A 19,665-nucleotide genomic window follows, 5' to 3' on the forward strand; every position below is an offset into this window, starting at 1 on the left:
TCCAAAATATAAAAAGAAGTCTGAAATCTGAAACACTTCTGGTGCCAAGCATTTTGGATAAGGGATACTCAACTTGTATGAAATTTGGGGAAAGAAGAGATAAAATTGCCCCTTTGGCTGATGCCATAATTGCTTCTAGAAAACCCAAGTATTCTAGAGATGGTAGCAGAGGTATGTGAATGCTGTCCTTGGAGGTGTGTGCAGCACATTGGCACTGGCTGAAACGTGTGATGGTTAGACATGGGGACTCAGGCCTCAGCCTCTCAGTGGACAAATGGCAGAATGAATAGAGTGTCTGCAGACCGTGGAATATTGGGCAGTCATTAAAGACAATGAGTCAGAGTGATACTACCTGACTCAAAGGGATTTCCAGGATGTATTATGAAATTAGGAAGGCGAGGTGCAGAGAAATTTGTGTAGCAAAGTCCTGTTTTTGTGACATAAACTGTGCCTCTTGTTTGAATGAGCATAAAGAAAGGTACTGGGAGATACAGGCCAGGGAGGGAGATGGGGAGGTGAGGCCAACCAAGCCAGACCAGACCAAACCAAATGAGATCAGACCAGATCAAGCTAGACCTGACCAGAGCAGACCAGACCAAACCAAACAAAACCAAACCAGATCAGACCAACTAGTTCTGTCCAGATCAGACCAAGTCAAACCAAACCCAAACACATTGATTGTTAAAGTGTCCATGATTAAGCAGCTTGAATGACATCCCTTTTATGTATGCATGTGTCTGTGTATAGATGCATATAATCATAGATGAAATGATAATCATTGAATTATTGGTGGTAACAGCTCAGTGTATGGGATCTTGGGTGACTTTATTTCCCTTGAACTTTTTATGTTGTTTGATTTAAAAAAATATAGAGATTATGTATTATTTATGTAATTAGAAAAAAAATGGAAAGTTTTTTTTCATTGTAGAATGATTTTTGGGAAAAGGAGGGAAAAAAGGAAACTCTCTATTCTGCAAGTGCCAGTATAAGGAGGCCACTGTCCTCGGTGGCCCTTCTACAGCCCACTTTGGTGAGGCATATCTATCCCACAGCCTGCTGGGGAGTGCAGAGGCCAAACACTGACCGTGTAGACCTCAGGGACCCTCATGAACACAGTATGTTTCTGGGCTCCAGCCGCATTGCAGTACATCTTCTGGCTTCTCCTCTGAGCCTCTTCCCAGAAATTTCAGGAGAGAGAGAGGGAGGGACTGTAGGCAGCAGAGTGAGCTCACAAGTCTTCTTCCAGGACAGAAAACCAAGCCTTGCTGTGGCCCACACAGAAACGAAAAGAAAAAGTTTATTGGGGCACAGGACCAAGTCATTCCTAAAGGAGCTCACATTTCCCCATACTGATGGATAAGAAGAATCTCTAGTTACACTGGTATAATTCCCCAGGCTTTTCTCTTTCCTGGTACCAAACCGCTCTGAAGCACGTGGCTTTCCAAGAAGACCTGTGGGATTAAGAAGAGAGTGGGCCTACAAGCCTATTTCCAGTTGCCCACTGTAGAAAACACAGTACTGGCCCTCATCTGAATCTGTGGGCAGAGTCTCTGGTTGGGCTTTCTATAATCCTTCCCTGGCTCTGCATTACCACACTCTCTTTCTCCCCACAAGTCTTGATGCTGGAAAGGAAAGCATTACAAAGCCACGGCTCAATGTTGCAGCTCTGTTTTCATGCAAAGCTTGAGGTTTTTGCTTGTTTTGTTTTGTTTTTGTACTTTAGTTCTGGGGTGCATGTGCAGATCTTGCAGGATTGTTGCATAAGTACACACATGCCATGGTGGTTTGCTGCCTCTATCCCCCTGTCACCTACATCAGGCATTTCTCCCAGTGTTATCCTTCCCCAACCTCCCCGCCCCCCATTGTCCCTTTCCTAGCCTCCCACCCTGCAACAGACCCCAGTGTGTGATGCTCCCTTCCCTGTGTCCATGCGTTCCTATTGTTCAACACCCACCTATGAGCGAGAACATGCGGTGTTTGATTTCCTGTTCTTGTGTCAGTTTTCTTAGAATGATGGTTTCCAGGTTCATCCATGTCCCTACAAAGGACACAAACTCATCATTTTTTATGGCTGCATAGTATTCCAGGGTGTATATGTGCCACATTTTTTTTGTCCAGTGTATCATTGATGGACATTTGGGTTGGTTTCAGGTCTTTGCTATTGTAAACAGTGCCTCAGTGAACATACATGTGTTTGCATCTTTATAATAGAACGATTTATAATCCTTTGGATATATACCCAGTAATGGGATTGCTGGGTCAAATGGAATTTCTGCTTCTAGATCCTTGAGGAATCGCCACACTGTCTTCCACAATGGCTGAACTAATTTACACTCCTACCAACAGTGTAAAAATGTTCCTATTTCTCCACATCCTCTCCAGCATCTGTTGTCTCCAGATTTTTTAATTATTGCCATTCTAACTGGCGTGAGATGGTGTCTCAATGCGGTTTTGATTTGCATTTCTCTAATGACCAGAGATGATGAGCATTTTCTGGTACCAAAATAGAGATATAGACCAATGGAACAGAACAGAGGCCTTGGAAGCAATGCCACACATCTACAACCATCTGATCTTTGGCAAACCTGACAAGAATAAGCAATGGGGAAAGGATTCCCTGTTTAATAAATGGTGTTGGAAAAACTGGCTAGCCATGTGCAGAAAGCTGAAACTGCACCCCTTCCTGACACCTCAAACTAAAATTAACTCCAGATAGATTAAAGATTTAAACATAAGACCTAACACAATAAAAACCCTAGAAGAAAACCTAGGCAATGCCATTCAGGACATAAGGCATAGGCAAGGACTTCATGACCAAAACACCAAAAGCATTGGCAACAAAAGCCAAAATAGACAAATGGGATCTAATTAAACTCCAGAGCTTCTGCACAGCAAAAGAAACAATCATTAGAGTGAACTTGCAACCAACAGAATGGGAAAAAATTTTTGCAATCTACCCATCAAAGGGCTAATGTCCAGAATCTACAAAGAACTAAAGCAGATTTACAAGAAAAAACCCCTCAAAAGTGGGCAAAGTATATGAACAGACACTTTTCAAAAGAAGACATATATGAGGCCGACAAAGCTTGGGTTTTAATACAAAGCCTGAGCACTCTTTGTTCTCACCTCTGTCATTCATTTCCTTTTATTTACCCGACGCTAGGAAAGAGTTAGGTCTAATGGCTGAAACATGACAAATACCAAAGACTAGGCCCAAGGGTGCCTCTTCCAGTCTCTTTCTCAACTAACCTTCTGTTTTTGGGGACATTGATGAAGTCTCCCACAATGTCTTGGACTAAGTAGTTGTTTAATAAATATGTATTGAAGTAAGGCCCTTGTGTCCCCAAAGACTGTATGTGAGAGGCCATGCATGAACCTACCTGCCTCACGCACATGTTAGCATGGGCTTGTTTATCTGGTTAACTCACAGAACTCCCCATCTGTTAGGATAGCTGGGTATGGTGGCAGATGCCTGTAATCTCAGCTACTTGGGAGGCTGAGGCAGGAGAATTGCTTGAACCCGGGAGGCAGAGGTTACAGTGAGCTGAGATGGTGCCACTGCATTCCAGGCTAGGTGACAGTGCAAGACACCATCTAAAAAAAGAAGAAGAGGTCCCCTTTGATTCTCTGGGACTCCTTAGGCCCTCATAGAATGAGTCAAAGGCAGACATCTTTTGAGGGCTGGGGAAGTGGGTAGAGGACAAGCAGGGAGGGAGAGGTAGATCCAAAGAGGCCCTGCCACAGAGAAAGGCGGAAGGGAATGGAGTCAGGAAAGGGGAAGGAAAGCCCTTCAGGAAAGCTTGGGAGACCTCAAAGATAGCCAATGATAATGGCAACAATCATATGACAATTGCCATCAGGCAAGGACTTGGAAGGTAAATCATTTTCTCTCTTGCTCTGCAGGGGATGTCTATGGATGGCTTTTTCTTTTGCTCTTTGGTGTTCAGGCCCAGGAACAGCAGGAAGGGATCCCTGGGCCAATGCCACATGCATTGGCTCTGGGCTGTCATGCTTGGCTTGCTGTATCTTTCAGAAGAAGAAAATTGGGTAAGGCAGAAGGAAGGGCCTTGCACACCTAACAAGGCAGGGGCCCTTGTTCAGCCAGCTGGGCAGGGACAGGGGAGGTTCGGAGGAGGCTAGGGCAGCAAGGAAGTTCACTGTTATAAAACCATAGAGGTAGGTTGAGCCTGAGCCCCAAGCCATGGGCCAAGCGCTTTCAGCACCACTCTAGCTGGCCTGGGGAAAGGGTTTCATTGCTGGCGCCAGCCCAGGGCTGAGCAGCCTGGGATCTGGGTGAGTTCGGGTTATACCGCCTGCTTTCCTGCTCTGGGTCCCTCCCCAGCAGGACTGACTGGCCTGCAGGCCTGCAGAGAGTCAGGCCCACCTCCTCCCTGGGGGACAGGGCTACCCTGACCTGTGGCTCCCTGTGCACCTTATGTTTGTGACCCAGTGTAAGCTACCCTGGGTAGGGCCTCCAACTCTTTTCAGGCCTCCCCAGCAGTTAGCAAGGTGTCTCCTACATAGGTGATCTCAGAAATAGCTTTGAGGTCACACAGACTTGGGTGCAAACTCTGCCTCCTCCTCGAATCAGCTATGTAGCCATAAGCCAGAGGAATTCTTTGAGCCTCAGTTTTCTAGCCTATAAATTGGTGATAAATGCTTCTTAGAGCAGTTGTGAGGACTGAATGAAGTAATGCATGTGACATTGCTTGCAGCTCAGTGCCAGACATACACAGGATGGCCACTAAGCCTGGAAACGGGTCTTATCATTTTGTCAAGTATTGTAATGTCATATTAATGAATCATTTATTGTGATTTTGCCTGTGTTTGCAGAATCAGTGGCCACTCTGTTGAAAGCCCTCCATCCATGATCATCCATTCACAGACAGCAGGTGTCTGTTATATATGCAATTTTTCTTTTGGTGCCACAAAGAAAAATTAGTACTGGGACAAAAGATCTCTCAGCAAAGCAGTTCTTTTTTTTTTTTTTTTTTTTACTTCCTTAGAGTACTCCCACTAACAATCTTGCCAGGAGAGTAGAAGGAATAAATTAAAACACACAAATTTATTACTTACGCATTTGGGGTTGTTCTTACTGCTGTGTCTGATCTCCGTTGGCTGGAGCAAGACCTCACAATCTAAACTAAATCCCAGTTGGCTAACAACTTAAAACTTTTCTAAACAGGTGAAAGCAATGGAGAGCAGGGACATGCCTGTGAGCATGTCCAGCACAGATATCTTGGTTAAAGTACAAGGACATAGAATCTATTACATGCCTGTGAGCATGACATGTTTAACAGCTACATAGAATAGGGCTTAACAAAGTTATTAGCACACTTATTCTGTAACAAGAAAGGAAACTTTAAAAGGGTCTTTTCTACTTCCCACAGTGTCTAAGCACTTGCTGCCTTCCAGGGTCCAGAGTTCCCCTTGTTTCCCTTCCAGGATACCCTAACCTCCCCCTACTTTTTGGAAGGGCTGCCTTCCAGGTTTGTTTCTGACGAACAGGGAAGGTGCTCAGAGGCTAAGGCTGGGTCATGGGGATGTCCCAGGGTAAAGTCAGTTCAGGGCATCAGCTGTTCTGTAGGGGTTGGGCACAAGCATTCCTTAGAGACCAACAAAGCATGTGGTACTGACACGCCACCTTCAAGGCCCCACAAATCAACAATTGAATCTAACTGCTGTTTGCCTGCTACACACAGAGGTTTTAAATATTCAGGAGGATCAGAAAAGTGGGCAGATTTTGACTGGTTGCTAAACCATCAATCCGACCATTCCATACACAGTTTCTGAGCACCTACCATGCTCAGGATAACATGTGACAGGGGGTTGCACAGGCACAGAGGTCTAAGAGATGGTCCCTGTCCACAGGGGCAATGTCTGTTTGCGGGGGAGAAATAGACAAGTTAGGAGACATAGATTTGAAATTTGGTAGGGAGGGGGCAGAAATACACAGGATAGGAGAAATTGATTTGAAATTTATGGGGGAGAAATAGGAGAAATAGACGGAATAGGATAAATTGATTTGAAATTTGGGGTTGCGGGGTAGAGAAACAGACAGGAGAAAGTGCCCAGGATAGCACAAGTTGGAGAAGCTCACAGGCAGAAAGAGCACCCAGACCTGGGCATTTAGTGGAAGTTGCCCAGGGGAGGTACCCCGGTTGACTTAATTGTTTGTTCTTTCGTGGAAACATCACACTTATGCTGATTTGAGAGGATACTGGTGGTGGTGGTGGTGGTGGAGTGTCAGTAATCTGTGACACTCCTCATTTTGGGCTTCTAGAGCTGGCGAACTTTTTCTGTAAAGGTCTAGATAGTAACTATGGCCTTTCCCTGTCCTCCTCCTCCTCCTCCTTTTTACAACCCTTTAAAAATGTAACAACCAAAATAAATAATTTAAAAAATATACAACAACCACTCTTAGCTCAGTGGCCATGTAAAAGCAGACCAAGGGCTGGATTTGGCATACAGCAGCACTTTTCTGACCACTGTTCCAGAGGATTATCAGAGGCCTGGTATCATTATATTAACAATAAGAATAATTTAGCCGCGAGTTTAGTGTGCAGTCGCTAAGCTATGCACTTTACCTTCATTATCATATATACTTGTCACAACAACCCAGTGAACGAGGTACTATTATTATACCTTTTCTGGTTGAGCAATTAAGGCGCAGAGAGGTTAAGTAACTTTCTCAAGGGCACTCAGCGAGGAAGTGGTGGAGGCTGAATTTGAATCTAGGTCTATGTGATGGAAGCACCCACTGTCTTAGCCTGCATCATGCCAACCTCAGCATACTGTGTGGGAGCACAAGGAGGCTGTGACTGTGCTTTTCCTTCTAGTGGCTCCAGGGAACATCCATGTCACTAATAGAAAAATGTGGAGTTGGAAAAATACAGGAGAAGTAGACTGAATTTGGCAGAAAGTTGAAAGGCACACAATCTGGTTTCTAGAGGATTCCCTGTACTCTAGGCGGTGCTACTGATGTCAAGAGGCACTGGAAGCAGAGAACATTGTAGCAAGTAGCATTGATTGCAAAGATGATCTTCATTTGATCGTCTTTGAATTGGAGATACAGTAGCCATTCCTGTCCCCACTACCTACCTCTCAGCTTGACTGTGATAGAGGACTCTTTTGTGAGGACTCTTAGTAGCTTCCAGGGGCACTAATTAAATGCAAGTCTGGGTTTATTCATTCCACATACACATGGCTCCATTCCCACAAGGATCTGATATGTGTAAGAGACTGCATGTGATTATTCTTTCTCCAACGAGAGTGGGAAAATAGCTACCAGCTCTGAAAACATACTTAAAAATTTTTTATTTTATTATTTTCAAATCCAGAGAGGAAATTAAAATACAGAGAAGAAAATAAATGCATTTATTACTTCCCAGAATGAAATACTTAGCAATTTTTTTAAAACCCAGTAAACCAAAACACACACATGAAAGGAAGGGGTAATTTTGGGTTGTTTTCCCAAAGACAGGCCCTTCCTGGGTACACAGGACCCAGCTGTTGCCCATCAAGGATGACATAGAGGGGCCGGACATGGTGGCTCACGCCTGTAATCCCATTGCTTTGGGAGACCAAGGCAGGAAGATCGCCAGCAGTTTGAGAGTTACTCGAGCTAGCCCAACTGAGTGGCACTCACCTTCTGTTCTACAGACCCCTGGGCAGCCCTGAGACTCAGAGGGTGGAGTGGTCAAAGCTGTTTTCATAACGATACCGTGCTGCGTGGACACTTGCTCTCCAATGGTGCAAAAGCAAAAGGGGGTATAAAACGGCTGATGCCTTAGCATCAATCAAAGCTGGCTCTCAAAGGTAACAGAGGTCTTGTTCTTCTCCACTGCTATGCCCTCACGTGGAAAAAAGAAGGGCAACATCGGTTAAGAATGTCCTGGATGAAATGATAATTGTATGGAATCTCAGCCCTGGAGCAGGAGTCTTGTTACCACCATGTGACGGAAGGGACAGACGCGGAAAGCACGTGTGCCGCACGGGGAGCTGTAGCAGTGCTCTGGCGCAAAAGCCCGCGTGTGATTGTTCAAGGTGTGAGAAGTGAACTAGCCGCTTCCCTTTGAAGCACCACTTTTAATCAAAAGAATGACTGACGTACAAACTCGGTTCTCTAGACCTGTATTTGGCAGATAATTTCCTGAATATGGGGGAGCTAGATGCCTGTTGCCATTGGCCAGAATGGAGCAACAAGAACTGAATTACCCTCCCACCTTAAAGAACTAAGAAAAAAAAAAAGCCAGATAAAATATTGAAAATAACAGGCTCAGGACAGTGAACCCTGAGAAGGGACACAAACCAGGCATCCCAGCTGCGGTCTGGAGAGTGTGCAGGCCGCAGTGCGGTGGGGCGGAATCCACACAGAGCTAGGGGCTCCCTGAATTGAGAAAACAGTGTTGAGAATTCAGGGAGGTCAAGGTGGCTAGAATTTCCAGGCCAGAGCACTGGAGTGGGGAGAGCAGCCCAGGGTAGGAGAAAGATTGCTTTGGAAATCTGCAGAGGAGAGCTCTAAACACTGAGCTAAGCACTGAGCTAGGCCTAGAGACCTGTGCAGAAATCACTGTTGCTTGTAAGGGATGGAAGGCAGCAGTGCTTGTACGCAGATCAGGTTTGGAGGGATGCTTAGGGCCCCATGACTCTCCGTGGGTTTTTGTCTTTTATACACAAAGCTGTCACCCTTCAGAGCCCAAATTAACCGACTGGACTGTGGCTCAGCAAAGGGAAGCTCGAGGGGAGAGACCTCGTGTGTTAGGAGTCCTCTTTGCCGGCGTCTTACGCTCTAAAGCAGTGCCATTGGCAGAGCGTCCTGAGACCACACTGGGCTGCCCTCACCTGGAGCCCGGGGCTGGAGCAATGACACATACGCTGTACAGTCTCTCACTTTAAGTCCTGAAAGTGGCCTAGGTAAATCCTTCTATGTCATGTGCTTTTGTACAATATATGGTATAATTTTTTAAATTTTTTTTTCAGAGGGCCCCCAAATTAATAAGTTTCAGGGTTCACAAAAATTGGATCCTCCTCTGGTATGGAGATTTCCCACACCTAGATCCTGTTGAAACACAAGAAGTCCCACCACAAAAGCAGTTGTTTTTCCTTCCTTCATCCATATCACACAGGTGCTGTGAGGGCTCGCCACGTGCCAGACCGGCCAGCTCTGGAATGCAGGGGTGAACACCACACCACAGCCGCAGCCCCAGCTGTTGGAGACCAAGGGAGGGGAGGAGTCACCCACATAGCGACTCAACTGAATGGATGGTAGGTGCGTCGAGGCGGGGAATGAGCACTGTAAGCAAGGACAGTCGTGGCCCCAACTCCTGGAGAAGCGGCCTTGAACACAGCTGTGAACGGGGCAGGGGCTGGCCAGGCAGGGGCAGGGGCTGGCCAGGCAGGGGCAGAGGGCGGCTGCCAGGAGGGCTAACTTCCAGGCAGAAGGGGAAAAGTGGCTGGGACTCAATGGCCATGGCACAGTTTCAGCCCAAATCATAGGCTCTTTTTATGATTCTCAGTAATTCTGCTTACATCAAAGCCAAAATTGCCTGCATCTGGACAGCGAATCGCTCCAGGCCAATTACAGACACCGTTTCTGGAGCTCACCACTTCCTCTCTGCAACACCAGCCCTGCAGGCTTGGCCAGAGCTGGTCCTGGTAGGAAAGCCAGGGCGGTGAGGGACAGCAGTATGGGCTGATGGATAGACAGCTGCAGGAGTCATTGGTGGGACCACACCCCCAAAGGGGCATCAGGAATCTGGCCTTGCCAGAGAATGTTGGTGCCCAGAGTACATTGCTCCTAAGCCTCTGCTAAGATGTCTGATCTGATAGGTGTGAGTGTACTCCCCAGGCCAGGTCAGAACTGCCCACAAAGCCATTTTTTAGGAGGAGGCAGCTGCCCACAAAACCTCCAGCAGCTTCCAGGGCCTGAAATGCCCACTGTGAGAGTCATGCCTTAAAGAGACATGTCCTGTGCTGTTCCGTTAGGCCAAGGCACAGTTCTCTGGCATCAGCAGATGGAGAGACTGATGCAGGAGGAGGTGATGAGATCCTGAACTTAGTGAACACCTGCCCGTCTTGTGCCAGGCTTCGTGGCACTGGGCGTTTGCAGCTACATCGTCAGTGCAATCCTCCCGTGCACCCTGGCAGTAGATAATCTTGTCTCAGATAAATCAAGGCCTCATGGTTTGCGCCTTAGCTTTCATTCACAAGGTGTTGCATTCAGAAGTTACAACAGAGCTACATCTGAACGTAATTGAAAAGCAATTAACATAGTTTCTTTTGTCTCTTGAATAACATCTAAGGGGATTCTATATACATCAAGCATTTAGAGTTCTGTGCCACCATGTAGCTGCTCCCACTCCCCACATGCTCCAAGATCTGCCAATGCCCCTCTCGAAATCCCCCCCACACTCTCAGGGAACTTCTCTCCCCTCTCCCCTTTCCCTTTCTGGATAGCTCTTTGCTATTCCCAGCGGCGATCTATGTAGCCTTTCCCATTCTGCTCAATCCTTCAGGCACAGTCCCCAACCTAGGAGGACCCAAGCTCTCATCAAAGGCCTCTGACCCCAGAGCTCCGTGTTTGTTTTGTGAAGCCTTTGACGTTTGTGAGGAGGGGAGAGGAAGAGAAGGCCAGGGTCTTGTAAAACCAGAGTCATCACGAGGCTGGTACGTCCAGCACCTGCTGGGGTCTGGCTCTTGTGCCCACTTCAGACCTGCAGCCTGAGTGGCTGAGGGAAGGAAGGGGACAGAACCCTCCACCTGGGGAGGGGAGGCTGAGAGCCGCAGGGGCAGCCTTCTAGGTGTGCATAGAGGTGTGCAGGCCAACTGCAGTCTGCAGGAGACAAATGTCCCCACCTCTGTGAGGCTCTGCTGAGAGACTCAAGGCCATCAGTCAAGATAAAAAAGGAGTGCTTGGGCAGAAAACTCAAGTAATTGATTATTTCTCCACTGGGAATAAGAAGAAACAACTTGTGACCTTCCATGACCTACAGACAGCAAGAGACGGGCAGCTGCCATTTGGCGTGGACGCTCTTCCTTCCTGCTGTGCTTGCCCTGCTTCCTCTCCCCCTTCCCCTCAATCTCAGAAACTTTCTTTTTCTTCTTTCACTTTTTTTTTTTATTGAGATGGTATCATGCTCCATTGCCCAGGCTGGAGTACAGTGGTGTGATCTCAGTTCACTGCACCCTCCGCCTCCCAGATTCAAGTGATCCTCCTGACTCAGCCTCCTGAGTAGCTGGAATTACAGACACCCACCACCACACCCGGCTAATATTTTGTATTTTTAGTAGAGATGGGGTTTCTTCATGTTGGCCAGGCTGGTCTCGAACACCTGGACTCAAGTGATCCACCCACTTCAGCCTCCCAAAGTGCTGGGATTACAGGTATGAGCCACCGTGCCCAACCGCTTCCTTCCACTTTTTTTCACTCTTGTCACCAAGAGGACTGGGCTTTTAAAAAAAATTTCATCTCATTGTCAATGTCTGTGCATAAGACTCACCTGGTGAACTTTTATAAAAAGGATCTCTCCTCTTTCCAGACCAATTTAAATCAGAAACTCTGGGGTAGGACTGGGGTATCAACAATTTTAAAAAAGCTCCCTCCAGGAAATTCTAAGAGGCAACCAGGATTGAGAAACCAGAGACTCAGAGACTTTTGGAACTGGGAGGTATCTTAGGGCTTGCCAGGAATCCCAAGCCCCTGAGGCACACTTACAGAGCTGGGTTTATGCCCCTGCATTGGGTTTGGTGCCTTGCTCAGCAATGGAGGCCTCTGTGGCCTGGGCAGGAGCTGTAGGGCCTTTGAAGGTCAAGTTAATCTGGCAGCTTTACATCCCCGCCCTACAACCCCCCACCACCAGTCTACACCCCCCCCACCAACCTCCGGTATCCCACCTCTTTCTGAAGGCCGGAGGCACCCTCTGAGAGTGAGCAGAGAGGCCCGAGGGTCTGGGCTTGCCCACCACAGCTCTAGCTTTTACAAAGAGCAATACTGCTGCTCTAAGCCAGGTTCCCAAACCTGGGGCATTTTTGGCAAGTTATTAATCCCTATTAAGCAAGCCATTAATCTCAATTAACTTGATTGCTTAATTAGGCAGTACAAAAAAAAAAAAAAAAGCAAAAAATTGCTCATGGGGCACCAACAGGCTGTGTGGTCTTTGAGAACCAACAGGAGTCAAGTTCTGTTAGCCCTTTTGCCAAGACCTACGTGGAGCATAGCATTTCACATCACTACACCGGGGGTTGATGAAGGGGCTGTTCCAGTAACAGGGCTGTGTAGATGAGCAGTTTTCAAAGACTTGGGAAAAAAAATAGATTCAAACTTAAAACCATACTAAACAGTCTATAATTTCTCTTTGCTACAAATTGCATTTCAGACTTGTGCCCTGTCATTAGTATGACACTATGAAGGTGGATTGGAATCACACAGCACTGTAACTGGTAATAACAGGCACTTAGTAAAAAGTTACTAAGTAAATACAAATGTTTCTAAGATTCTGAGCTGGGCTATCAGTGAATTCACTTTGATTGCTTTATATTAATACCTGTTGGTTGACCAGGCACCGTGGCTCATGTCCGTCATCGTAGAGATTTGGGAGGCCAAGGTAGGTGGATCACTAGAGCCCAGGAGTTCAAGACCAGCCTGGGCAGCATGGGAAAACATTGTTTCTACAAAAAATACAAAAATTAGCCGGGCGTGGTAGCGCACGCCTACTCAGGAGGCTGAGGTGAGAGGGTCACTTGAGCCAGGAAGGTCGAGGCTGCGGTGAGCTGCGACTGCCCCACGGCACTCAGCGTGGGCCACAGACTGAGACCCTGTCTCAATGACAACAACAACAACATATGTTAATTGTAGCAAATTTGAAAGTTGTGGAAAAACACAGGAAAGTCAAACTGAGATCACCACTGTGAACAGTTTTATGTTGGTGTTTCTAGTTCTGTTTTTTTCATGTACATATGCCTAGCTTTCAAAAATAAAATCTCTGCTATACATAAGTGGAGCTGGGGCAGATGGCCTGCATGAGTTTTAGGCCCCCATGATAGATTCTGTTGGGGGCCTGCCTGGATCCCCTGTACCCCCGGGGTACCAGCCCCCAGCTGTTGTGAGTGTGGCATGCTGATGGCTCTTGGTTGTTTACTTCTCTGGAGGCTTGCCCTTTGCCAAATGGGAGCTGCCAACCCTGAAAATGCCTGGAGGTTATCCAGGGAGGGTAATGTCCTTCTCCCAGGGGCAGCTCACAGCTAATGACTGCCTGATGCTGAAGCAAAAACGTAGCTTTGTTGCCTCAGCTGACACTGGAACGGCTTTGTGGTGTCACTTATGTCCCAGAGCAACCTGTGGGTTGGGCTGATGTTGGATTTTAGCTGAGGCCAGCTCTTTGCTTAGCTTCCTTTCTACCTCATCCTACTTCCTTGGCTATCTTACTGGTTTCTCTAGGGCCATATCTACAGGAATTGCTGGCTTGGCTCTGCTTCTGGAGCACCTGACCTCTGGCAGCTCCTTTCAGCTCTGGCCCTTTAGGACCAAAGTGCGAGGCTTGCTCTTCAAAGCAGCTTCAGCATCACCTGGGATCTTGTTAGAAGTGCAGAATGTCCAGCCTCCAACCAGACCTACTGAGTCAGCATCTTCGTTTTAACAAGACCCCAGGGAGATTCGTATGCACATTAAAGATTGACAGGACTATCCTAGATAACGTGTTATAGGAGAAAGTGAGAAGTGAGGCAGGGCAGGAGGGGAAGGTGGTTCTTCTTTGGCCTAATCTCCACTGGAGCCCAGAGAGGGTGAATGAAGAGGGAAGACTATGTTAGGAAATCTAAGGATTTGAGCTATATCACTGAAGGCAGGGTGAAGATCAGCTTTGCGGAAGAAACACATGAGGAGCTGACAAAAATGAAGGATTCATTCTAGGCAAGGAGGAGGAGTGGCTCCTGGATAGGGAGGGTCGGGTATGTCCTATGGGAGTTCTAATTCCTTACCTTCCACCAATTCAAGGGCGGGCCTGGGGTGAGTTTCTTAGCTCTCTGGGTTTTCTGTCCTTCTATATGTTACATAGGATTTAGACAAGTTGATTTCAAAAATGCCCTACAGATTATATGCTGTATAGCTCTAAGAAGAAAACAACAGCAAAAATGGCCCCTATAACTACAGTCACAAACCTTAGGCAAAGATGACAGACACATCAATTGACAGAGGCAGTTGCTGGGATAATGGAACCCACGGCCCCAAATTTACCACCTGTGCATAAATTATATTTCATTGCATCAAAACTTTTTTTCAAAAAGACAAAGAAAAAGGAAGGAAAGAAGGAAGCAGGGAGGGAGGGGGGAAATAAGGAAGGAAGGAAGGTGTAAAAGTTTACCTAACTAGCTTGTTTACTCATGTAGTACTAAAACTAACCTTTGAGCCAAATAGCTCTCTTAAGAAAAAGTCAACCAAAGATATATATTAGTCAACCCTCTAATAGTATTTGCTTTAAAAACATGTCCTTTAATCTCTTCATTCTAGAAGTGTTAACCCAAGCCTTTGTCAATTAAACTTTAATAAATAAATGCAAGTCTCACTAGCTAGTAGAGGCCGGCAGTTGCAACTGTTTACAGCACTCTCCAAAGAGTCTGTAAGCAGCCACAAACCCTCAAACTAGCAAAGCATATCTGTGTGTCATTGTGCTTTATCCATCTGTTGCCAAGTCAAGGTCTGTAGAACAGACCCCTGCAAGTAAAAACTCCAACAGGAAGGAAGGAAGGAAAGAAGGAAGGAAAGAAAGGAAAGGAAGGAAGGAAGAAAGGAAGGGTTGAAATCACAAAGTAGGTGCTCTCTGAGAGGCACATGCAGGGACCAAGGGAAACAGCGGAGTGAGCAGCAATTCTTCCAGCTTGTGGGACCACATGGCGTAGACAAAATGGGCCTGACATTGAAGAATGCTCACTGTCATGTCACATTGCTTTTTGCACAGCAGTGTGCCTCCCATAGCTTGCACAGAGGGTGGAGGTCAGCTCCATACCACAGAACCACATCTGCCTAGTCAAATTCCAGATGCTAAATGAAGATGGTTGTTTCTGGACAAACTTGGGCTAGTGAGGCTGTCACGCTTCTAAGTCACCTTCCTTCCTTTGGAATTTCTCCCCCTGGCCTCAGATGCCCAGGGCTGCTTAGGAACCCCTTAAGGTGGTGTCTGATCAAGGGTGAACCCCTATAGACAGTGGCTTATGTTCCAGAACATTCCCAACGTTTTTCCTTCCATCAAACGTTTAAGTCAGTATCCTCTCCTGTGCCACCTAATCCAGGAGCCAGTAGTTGAATGTGGCTGTTTAGGTTTTAAATATCAATTAATTAAAATTAAGCAAAAATTCAGTTTCCCAGTCACATAAGCCACATGTCAAGTGCTCAATAGCTGCATATCGTTAGTGGTACAATATTGGGCCACATGGATAAAGAACAGTTCCATCATCACAGACAGTTCGATTGGACAACACTTGTCTATCTCATTCCTGTGCTTTATTCACCTGGCAATACATCTGGCCAGTACATGGCATGCGGCAGGGGGAATATTCAGAATGCCTCCAGGTTCTGCCTCTGTGTGTCTGCTCCTCTGGCAAGCCCTCCTTTCACTCTTCCTTCAGGTCCTAGCTGCTGTTCTCCGAACGTTCTGCCTCTGTGGATCTCTGTGTCCCTGCCGTCCTTGTCACCATCACCACAGAAAACTGAGCTGTCCACCTTCCACCACTGTGCCAAAATCGCAACATGGCCTCAGACCTGCCTGCAGAGCAGCAGGTCATTGCTTATATTAACTAAAATATTAGGTTGGTACAAAAACAGTTTTTCAAAACATTTAATTCAGGGTGAGGGTTTAAAACCATCAGGGCATGGGGTCCCTCAAACCATCTCCTGCTTGCCTTTCTTACATCCCAAGTACAGCAAGGAGGCCTCAGAGTCTTGAAGTTGAGAGCTAGCTATGTGCATGAGATAAGGTTCCAGTTTCCCTGCCTTTTACCTGGCCAATGGCATGCGTCCTTTAGGCCCAGCCTAATTACCTGGAAGACCAATAGTTGTCACTATTTTTTTTTTTTTTTTGGAGACAGAGTCTTACTCTGTCACCCAGGCTGGAGTGCACGGGCACCATCTCGGCTCACTGTGACCTCTGTCTCTGGGGTTCAAGTAATTCACCTGCCTCAGCCTCCCAAGTAGCTGGGATTACAGGCAGATGTCACCACACCTGGCTAATTTTTATATTTTTGGTAGAGATGGGGTTTCACCAGGCTGGTGAGTTGGCCAGGCTGGTCTCAAACTCCTGACCTCAGGTGATATGCCCTCCTTGGCCTCCCAAAATGCTGGGATTACAGGCGTGATCCCACACCTGGCTAGTTGTCACTATTGAACATCACACATGGAACAAGCGCACACATCATCTCGTTTAAGATAATTGAAATATTTCATTCAGTTGGGTATTGGGATGGTTTCTTTCACAGATAATTCCTGTGATCTCCATGGGGATTAATTCGGTTATTAAGGTAGGAGTAGAGGAAGGAAGGCCTGTGCGGATGCTCCCTCCTTTAATCCTTACAAAAGCCCTGAGTGTAAATCAGGCAGCTTTGCCCACATGAGTGTTCCCATCTCCAGGTTAGCACTGTCACCTGTGTCCCTGGATGGCAGTGAAGGAACAATAAAGAATAGTTATAATAGTGATGTTATAACTATTCAACTGTGAAATAGTTGCTTACCACTTGATGCTTTTCTATAATTATGGACTATTTTAAACATATACAAAAAAAAAAAAAAAAGACAACACATTGCTACTCACTACCCAGGTTGAGCAGATGTTAACATCTACTATATTAGTTTTAGATTAAAAAAATTATCGAGACAGTTATAGTGTCCTTTCTATTCTTCCCCAGTTCCATCCCCCTTCCTCCTCCTCAGAGGTATGAATTATTCTAACTGGATGTGTATGTTTTTCATCTGAGTTTAGGATTTTACTGATACATGTGTCTTCAATAAGCGATTCGTAGTATTTTCATGTGCTTAAAATTTACATAAATACTAGTATGAATTGGCTGTCTGTCCCCACCCAAATCTCACCTTGAGTTGTAATAATCCCCACATGTGAAGGGTGGGACTAGGTGGAGGTAATTGGATCATGGAGGTTGCTTTCCCCATGCTGTTCTCATGATAGTGAGTGAGTTCTCACAGGATCTGATGGTTTTATAAGGGGCTTCCCCCTTTGCTTGGCACTCATTCTCTTGCCTGCTGCCCTATGAAGAGGTGTCTTCCACCATGACTATAAGTTTCCTGAGGCCTCCCCAGCCATGTGGAACTGTGAGTCAATTAAACCTCTTTTCCTTATAAATTACCCAGTCTCAGGTATTTCTTCACAGCAGCCTGAGAACAGACTAATACAAATACTTCACACATTCTACAATTTATTCACTCAGCATTGTGTATTCAAGATTTATCCATATTGATACTTGTAAAATCTAGTTCATTTTATCTACTGCATACTATTCCATTGCATAATGAATCATGATTTATTTTTTGTATTTTTAGTGGAGATGGGGTTTTACCACATTGGCCAGGCTGGTCTCAAACTCCTGGCCTCAAGTGATCTGCCCGCCTCGGCCTCCCAAAGTGCTGGGATTACAGGCGTGAGCCACCATGCCCAGCCATCATGATTTCTTTATTCATTCCCCTGCTGATGGATATTTCAGTTGCTTCCAATTTTTCACGGTTACAAAACAGTGCAGAAGTAAGTGTCCTGGTGTGCTTCTGCAGGCACATTCTCAGAAGTCCGGGGCTGTGCATAACTTCAGTGTTCACGTATGATTCCATGTGGTCTCATGTTTAATCCTCATAAAGCCCCGGTGCATTTCATTGACTGGGTGTAACTGTCCTGCGGTAGACATGAGGTGGCTCATAGATATTACAACTCACTCAAGGCAGGTCAGCCAGCTTACTGAGGTGCTAACATGTGTTCCCTCCGTCCAACATCAGAGGATATGGTTCAAGTGATGGCTCTGGAACTTTCCATTTGTGCCATTTGAAGCAAGTTACTTAGACTTGCCAAGCCTCAGTTTCCCGTAGCACTAGGAATTATACCATTAATTTTGTAGTATTGTTGTAAAGATTAAATCAATGTGTATAAAAAGCATCCAGCCCAGATTCTAGCATGTGGCAAGTGTAGAATCCATGTTACTTAAAACTAAGGATGATAAATGTTCAGAAATATTTTTAATAAAAATAATGGATTATATGGCCATTTAATTCCCCATATGTGACACCGTTTCTCCAATTTCCCCCTACTCTTCTGAAACAAGCATAATTGTATATAACTGGTTCCTCAGAATGGTATAGCATGCCAGCTTCTGTGATGAATATGAAGTGGGAACAAAGGCCACTAGGGCAGAAGCGAGCTGACTCTTTTATAAGAACATGCATTTTGATAAATAATATTCACATGCCAAAGAAGGACTTTGCATGCCACCAGAACACAAACACATCTACATAGTAAAAAAAAATCTTACCTAGTTCTTTCCCTCACCATTTGTGAGCGTCTCTTTGGAGTTTGGTTTTCCTCATCTGCATAGCACATGGGTTGAACACAGATCTCTAGAGAATCTCTGTTCAAGTATATGCAAGTGTACTTGCATGTATAAAATGCCCCATGGGCACTTAAATAAATATAGATCATTCAAACTAATTTTATTCAATGACACTTGCCCCCACGTTTCTTGTTCTGATTTTGTTTAAATATGTTACGATCCTTTCAAGTAAGTCTTGAATTTCCTACTTTCCTGAATTGTGCTGGAGTGGGGGTAAACATGTAATAACAATAGAGAGAGGTCAGGTTTCAGAATGAGACAGCTCGGGTTTCCTGTATGCAAGCTGTGAGGCCGTGGGCAAACTATATCACCTCTCTGAGCTTTCTACCTCACCTGACAAATGAGTGCAGAAATACCTGCTTCATGAGGCTGTGGCAGATTTGATGACGTCCCGTACACAAAACACAAGCTCTGCAAATATTAGCCTCCGCCTTCTTCCTCCTCTCCTGCTAAACTTAAACATAGTGGCTCACGCCTGTAAACTTAAGGCTACTGCCCTCTGTGCCAAAAATCAAGATGGCAAATTCTTTTCTTCTCCCTCCAAAGTCTTTGGATGTAGCAGCTTGTCATTTGTCATTTACCACCAACACTTGGAAAAAGGAGGCTGTACCATTGATAGGATTCTTTCTTTCCTGACTGTGCCGATTTCTCTGCAAACCATCAGCCCTTTATTTTGTGGCTGAGCTTTATAATTTACCCATTGATGTGGGTATTTACCATCCTTGAAAACAGCCCAGGGATGCTTTTCTCTGGGGGTTTATAAAAACTGCTGAATTTGAACTCTTTTTGCCAAAGCCCCTTCTATAGGATTTGGAGTAGGTTTGTGGGTTGGCAGATGCTATCCTAGCAGGAGACATTGGGCCATAAAATGAGGGCTCCACTGAATATGCCAGCGTGAGTGCCCATGCTCCACAAGAGGGGACACCCAGCAGAGACTGACAGGTCAGGCATAACACCGCCCCTCCCCATTCCCTCAGGTAATGCTGCAGCAGACGCAGTGGAGGCCTTGGTAACCAATCAAGATGTCAATCCACATGGCCTGTGATGGGGGGATGGGGGCTACAGAAGGGT

This window comes from Sapajus apella, unplaced genomic scaffold, assembly GCF_009761245.1.
Source record: "Sapajus apella isolate SASKATOON/1434 unplaced genomic scaffold, GSC_monkey_1.0 scaffold37, whole genome shotgun sequence".
Lineage (NCBI taxonomy): Eukaryota > Metazoa > Chordata > Mammalia > Primates > Cebidae > Sapajus > Sapajus apella.